A 5,000-nucleotide genomic window follows, 5' to 3' on the forward strand; every position below is an offset into this window, starting at 1 on the left:
TTGCAAGATGTCAGTTTCTAAGTGAATGAGCAAAAGAGCATACAGCACCTGGTATTCCCAGGCGGTCTCCCATCCAAGTACTAACCAGGCCCGACCCTGCTTAGCTTCCGAGATCAGGCGTTGCCAGGCTGGTATGGCCGTACGAAATAAGTTGACAACCATAGGCTACTTATCCATATACAGATTTAGCAATTGACAATGCAAGGTGGTCTCTCTCTCTCTCTCTCGTGTCAAAATGAAAACAGCTTCCAGCCCCTTTCATGAAGGACTACTTGTGCATATTGCAAGATTTCAGTTTCTAAGTGAATGAGCAAAAGAGCATACAGCACCTGGTATTCCCAGGCGGTCTCCCATCCAAGTACTAACCAGGCCCTAGCCTGCTTAGCTTCCGAGATCAGACGAGATCGGGCGTTGCCAGGCTGGTATGGCCGTACGAAATAAGTTGACAACCATAGGCTACTTATCCATATACAGATTTAGCAATTGACAATGCAAGGTGGTCTCTCTCTCTCTCTCTCGTGTCAAAATGAAAACAGCTTCCAGCCCCTTTCATGAAGGACTACTTGTGCATATTGCAAGATTTCAGTTTCTAAGTGAATGAGCAAAAGAGCATACAGCACCTGGTATTCCCAGGCGGTCTCCCATCCAAGTACTAACCAGGCCCGACCCTGCTTAGCTTCCGAGATCAGACGAGATCGGGCGTTGCCAGGCTGGTATGGCCGTACGAAATAAGTTGACAACCATAGGCTACTTATCCATATACAGATTTAGCAATTGACAATGCAAGGTAGTCTCTCTCTCTCTCTCTCTCTCTCGTGTCAAAATGAAAACAGCTTCCAGCCCCTTTCATGAAGGACTACTTGTGCATATTGCAAGATGTCAGTTTCTAAGTGAATGAGCAAAAGAGCATACAGCACCTGGTATTCCCAGGCGGTCTCCCATCCAAGTACTAACCAGGCCCGACCCTGCTTAGCTTCCGAGATCAGACGAGATCGGGCGTTGCCAGGCTGGTATGGCCGTACGAAATAAGTTGACAACCATAGGCTACTTATCCATATACAGATTTAGCAATTGACAATGCAAGGTAGTCTCTCTCTCTCTCTCTCTCTCTCTCTCTCTCGTGTCAAAATGAAAACAGCTTCCAGCCCCTTTCATGAAGGACTACTTGTGCATATTGCAAGATGTCAGTTTCTAAGTGAATGAGCAAAAGAGCATACAGCACCTGGTATTCCCAGGCGGTCTCCCATCCAAGTACTAACCAGGCCCGACCCTGCTTAGCTTCCGAGATCAGACGAGATCGGGCGTTGCCAGGCTGGTATGGCCGTACGAAATAAGTTGACAACCATAGGCTACTTATCCATATACAGATTTAGCAATTGACAATGCAAGGTGGTCTCTCTCTCTCTCTCTCGTGTCAAAATGTAAACAGCTTCCAGCCCCTTTCATGAAGGACTACTTGTGCATATTGCAAGATTTCAGTTTCTAAGTGAATGAGCAAAAGAGCATACAGCACCTGGTATTCCCAGGCGGTCTCCCATCCAAGTACTAACCAGGCCCTAGCCTGCTTAGCTTCCGAGATCAGACGAGATCGGGCGTTGCCAGGCTGGTATGGCCGTACGAAATAAGTTGACAACCATAGGCTACTTATCCATATACAGATTTAGCAATTGACAATGCAAGGTAGTCTCTCTCTCTCTCTCTCTCTCTCTCTCTCTCTCGTGTCAAAATGAAAACAGCTTCCAGCCCCTTTCATGAAGGACTACTTGTGCATATTGCAAGATGTCAGTTTCTAAGTGAATGAGCAAAAGAGCATACAGCACCTGGTATTCCCAGGCGGTCTCCCATCCAAGTACTAACCAGGCCCGACCCTGCTTAGCTTCCGAGATCAGACGAGATCGGGCGTTGCCAGGCTGGTATGGCCGTACGAAATAAGTTGACAACCATAGGCTTCTTATCCATATACAGATTTAGCAATTGACAATGCAAGGTAGTCTCTCTCTCTCTCTCTCTCTCTCTCTCTCTCTCTCGTGTCAAAATGAAAACAGCTTCCAGCCCCTTTCATGAAGGACTACTTGTGCATATTGCAAGATTTCAGTTTCTAAGTGAATGAGCAAAAGAGCATACAGCACCTGGTATTCCCAGGCGGTCTCCCATCCAAGTACTAACCAGGCCCGACCCTGCTTAGCTTCCGAGATCAGACGAGATCGGGCGTTGCCAGGCTGGTATGGCCGTACGAAATAAGTTGACAACCATAGGCTACTTATCCATATACAGATTTAGCAATTGACAATGCAAGGTGGTCTCTCTCTCTCTCTCTCGTGTCAAAATGAAAACAGCTTCCAGCCCCTTTCATGAAGGACTACTTGTGCATATTGCAAGATTTCAGTTTCTAAGTGAATGAGCAAAAGAGCATACAGCACCTGGTATTCCCAGGCGGTCTCCCATCCAAGTACTAACCAGGCCCGACCCTGCTTAGCTTCCGAGATCAGACGAGATCGGGCGTTGCCAGGCTGGTATGGCCGTACGAAATAAGTTGACAACCATAGGCTACTTATCCATATACAGATTTAGCAATTGACAATGCAAGGTGGTCTCTCTCTCTCTCTCTCGTGTCAAAATGAAAACAGCTTCCAGCCCCTTTCATGAAGGACTACTTGTGCATATTGCAAGATTTCAGTTTCTAAGTGAATGAGCAAAAGAGCATACAGCACCTGGTATTCCCAGGCGGTCTCCCATCCAAGTACCAACCAGGCCCGACCCTGCTTAGCTTCCGAGATCAGACGAGATCGGGCGTTGCCAGGCTGGTATGGCCGTACGAAATAAGTTGACAACCATAGGCTACTTATCCATATACAGATTTAGCAATTGACAATGCAAGGTAGTCTCTCTCTCTCTCTCTCTCTCTCGTGTCAAAATGAAAACAGCTTCCAGCCCCTTTCATGAAGGACTACTTGTGCATATTGCAAGATGTCAGTTTCTAAGTGAATGAGCAAAAGAGCATACAGCACCTGGTATTCCCAGGCGGTCTCCCATCCAAGTACTAACCAGGCCCGACCCTGCTTAGCTTCCGAGATCAGACGAGATCGGGCGTTGCCAGGCTGGTATGGCCGTACGAAATAAGTTGACAACCATAGGCTACTTATCCATATACAGATTTAGCAATTGACAATGCAAGGTGGTCTCTCTCTCTCTCTCTCGTGTCAAAATGTAAACAGCTTCCAGCCCCTTTCATGAAGGACTACTTGTGCATATTGCAAGATTTCAGTTTCTAAGTGAATGAGCAAAAGAGCATACAGCACCTGGTATTCCCAGGCGGTCTCCCATCCAAGTACTAACCAGGCCCTAGCCTGCTTAGCTTCCGAGATCAGACGAGATCGGGCGTTGCCAGGCTGGTATGGCCGTACGAAATAAGTTGACAACCATAGGCTACTTATCCATATACAGATTTAGCAATTGACAATGCAAGGTGGTCTCTCTCTCTCTCTCTCGTGTCAAAATGAAAACAGCTTCCAGCCCCTTTCATGAAGGACTACTTGTGCATATTGCAAGATTTCAGTTTCTAAGTGAATGAGCAAAAGAGCATACAGCACCTGGTATTCCCAGGCGGTCTCCCATCCAAGTACTAACCAGGCCCGACCCTGCTTAGCTTCCGAGATCAGACGAGATCGGGCGTTGCCAGGCTGGTATGGCCGTACGAAATAAGTTGACAACCATAGGCTACTTATCCATATACAGATTTAGCAATTGACAATGCAAGGTGGTCTCTCTCTCTCTCTCTCGTGTCAAAATGAAAACAGCTTCCAGCCCCTTTCATGAAGGACTACTTGTGCATATTGCAAGATTTCAGTTTCTAAGTGAATGAGCAAAAGAGCATACAGCACCTGGTATTCCCAGGCGGTCTCCCATCCAAGTACTAACCAGGCCCGACCCTGCTTAGCTTCCGAGATCAGACGAGATCGGGCGTTGCCAGGCTGGTATGGCCGTACGAAATAAGTTGACAACCATAGGCTACTTATCCATATACAGATTTAGCAATTGACAATGCAAGGTAGTCTCTCTCTCTCTCTCTCTCTCTCTCTCTCGTGTCAAAATGAAAACAGCTTCCAGCCCCTTTCATGAAGGACTACTTGTGCATATTGCAAGATGTCAGTTTCTAAGTGAATGAGCAAAAGAGCATACAGCACCTGGTATTCCCAGGCGGTCTCCCATCCAAGTACTAACCAGGCCCGACCCTGCTTAGCTTCCGAGATCAGACGAGATCGGGCGTTGCCAGGCTGGTATGGCCGTACGAAATAAGTTGACAACCATAGGCTACTTATCCATATACAGATTTAGCAATTGACAATGCAAGGTAGTCTCTCTCTCTCTCTCTCTCTCTCTCTCTCTCTCTCGTGTCAAAATGAAAACAGCTTCCAGCCCCTTTCATGAAGGACTACTTGTGCATATTGCAAGATGTCAGTTTCTAAGTGAATGAGCAAAAGAGCATACAGCACCTGGTATTCCCAGGCGGTCTCCCATCCAAGTACTAACCAGGCCCGACCCTGCTTAGCTTCCGAGATCAGGCGTTGCCAGGCTGGTATGGCCGTACGAAATAAGTTGACAACCATAGGCTACTTATCCATATACAGATTTAGCAATTGACAATGCAAGGTGGTCTCTCTCTCTCTCTCTCGTGTCAAAATGAAAACAGCTTCCAGCCCCTTTCATGAAGGACTACTTGTGCATATTGCAAGATTTCAGTTTCTAAGTGAATGAGCAAAAGAGCATACAGCACCTGGTATTCCCAGGCGGTCTCCCATCCAAGTACTAACCAGGCCCGACCCTGCTTAGCTTCCGAGATCAGACGAGATCGGGCGTTGCCAGGCTGGTATGGCCGTACGAAATAAGTTGACAACCATAGGCTACTTATCCATATACAGATTTAGCAATTGACAATGCAAGGTAGTCTCTCTCTCTCTCTCTCTCTCTCTCTCTCGTGTCAAAATGAAAACAGCTTCCAG

General features: G+C 47.0%; 15 non-coding genes and 2 pseudogenes across 15 annotated transcripts; all 17 read right to left on the minus strand.

The window, feature by feature from the left end:
• Positions 1-36: 36 nt before the first annotated feature.
• On the minus strand, positions 37-145 carry LOC146225347 (5S ribosomal RNA; annotated as a pseudogene).
• Positions 146-317: 172 nt separating this feature from the next.
• LOC146225348 (5S ribosomal RNA) lies at positions 318-436 on the minus strand. The gene has a single exon (XR_014748635.1). It is a non-coding gene; the product is annotated as a 5S ribosomal RNA (ribosomal RNA).
• A 172-nt stretch (positions 437-608) lies between these two features.
• Positions 609-727, minus strand: LOC146225349 (5S ribosomal RNA). Its single transcript, XR_014747949.1, has one exon. It is a non-coding gene; the product is annotated as a 5S ribosomal RNA (ribosomal RNA).
• A 178-nt stretch (positions 728-905) lies between these two features.
• On the minus strand, positions 906-1,024 carry LOC146225350 (5S ribosomal RNA). Its single transcript, XR_014747951.1, has one exon. It is a non-coding gene; the product is annotated as a 5S ribosomal RNA (ribosomal RNA).
• A 186-nt stretch (positions 1,025-1,210) lies between these two features.
• Positions 1,211-1,329, minus strand: LOC146225351 (5S ribosomal RNA). The gene has a single exon (XR_014747952.1). It is a non-coding gene; the product is annotated as a 5S ribosomal RNA (ribosomal RNA).
• A 172-nt stretch (positions 1,330-1,501) lies between these two features.
• LOC146225352 (5S ribosomal RNA) lies at positions 1,502-1,620 on the minus strand. Its single transcript, XR_014748746.1, has one exon. It is a non-coding gene; the product is annotated as a 5S ribosomal RNA (ribosomal RNA).
• A 188-nt stretch (positions 1,621-1,808) lies between these two features.
• LOC146225353 (5S ribosomal RNA) lies at positions 1,809-1,927 on the minus strand. Its single transcript, XR_014747953.1, has one exon. It is a non-coding gene; the product is annotated as a 5S ribosomal RNA (ribosomal RNA).
• A 190-nt stretch (positions 1,928-2,117) lies between these two features.
• On the minus strand, positions 2,118-2,236 carry LOC146225354 (5S ribosomal RNA). The gene has a single exon (XR_014747954.1). It is a non-coding gene; the product is annotated as a 5S ribosomal RNA (ribosomal RNA).
• A 172-nt stretch (positions 2,237-2,408) lies between these two features.
• Positions 2,409-2,527, minus strand: LOC146225355 (5S ribosomal RNA). Its single transcript, XR_014747955.1, has one exon. It is a non-coding gene; the product is annotated as a 5S ribosomal RNA (ribosomal RNA).
• A 172-nt stretch (positions 2,528-2,699) lies between these two features.
• Positions 2,700-2,818, minus strand: LOC146225356 (5S ribosomal RNA). Its single transcript, XR_014749697.1, has one exon. It is a non-coding gene; the product is annotated as a 5S ribosomal RNA (ribosomal RNA).
• Positions 2,819-2,996: 178 nt separating this feature from the next.
• On the minus strand, positions 2,997-3,115 carry LOC146225357 (5S ribosomal RNA). The gene has a single exon (XR_014747956.1). It is a non-coding gene; the product is annotated as a 5S ribosomal RNA (ribosomal RNA).
• Positions 3,116-3,287: 172 nt separating this feature from the next.
• On the minus strand, positions 3,288-3,406 carry LOC146225358 (5S ribosomal RNA). The gene has a single exon (XR_014748857.1). It is a non-coding gene; the product is annotated as a 5S ribosomal RNA (ribosomal RNA).
• A 172-nt stretch (positions 3,407-3,578) lies between these two features.
• LOC146225359 (5S ribosomal RNA) lies at positions 3,579-3,697 on the minus strand. Its single transcript, XR_014747957.1, has one exon. It is a non-coding gene; the product is annotated as a 5S ribosomal RNA (ribosomal RNA).
• A 172-nt stretch (positions 3,698-3,869) lies between these two features.
• On the minus strand, positions 3,870-3,988 carry LOC146225360 (5S ribosomal RNA). The gene has a single exon (XR_014747958.1). It is a non-coding gene; the product is annotated as a 5S ribosomal RNA (ribosomal RNA).
• A 184-nt stretch (positions 3,989-4,172) lies between these two features.
• Positions 4,173-4,291, minus strand: LOC146225361 (5S ribosomal RNA). The gene has a single exon (XR_014747959.1). It is a non-coding gene; the product is annotated as a 5S ribosomal RNA (ribosomal RNA).
• A 190-nt stretch (positions 4,292-4,481) lies between these two features.
• Positions 4,482-4,590, minus strand: LOC146225362 (5S ribosomal RNA; annotated as a pseudogene).
• A 172-nt stretch (positions 4,591-4,762) lies between these two features.
• LOC146225363 (5S ribosomal RNA) lies at positions 4,763-4,881 on the minus strand. Its single transcript, XR_014747960.1, has one exon. It is a non-coding gene; the product is annotated as a 5S ribosomal RNA (ribosomal RNA).
• Between the last annotated feature and the right edge of the window lie 119 nt (positions 4,882-5,000).

This window comes from Hypomesus nipponensis, chromosome 25 (assembly GCF_054491055.1).
Source record: "Hypomesus nipponensis isolate SF chromosome 25, ASM5449105v1, whole genome shotgun sequence".
Taxonomy (NCBI): domain Eukaryota; kingdom Metazoa; phylum Chordata; class Actinopteri; order Osmeriformes; family Osmeridae; genus Hypomesus; species Hypomesus nipponensis.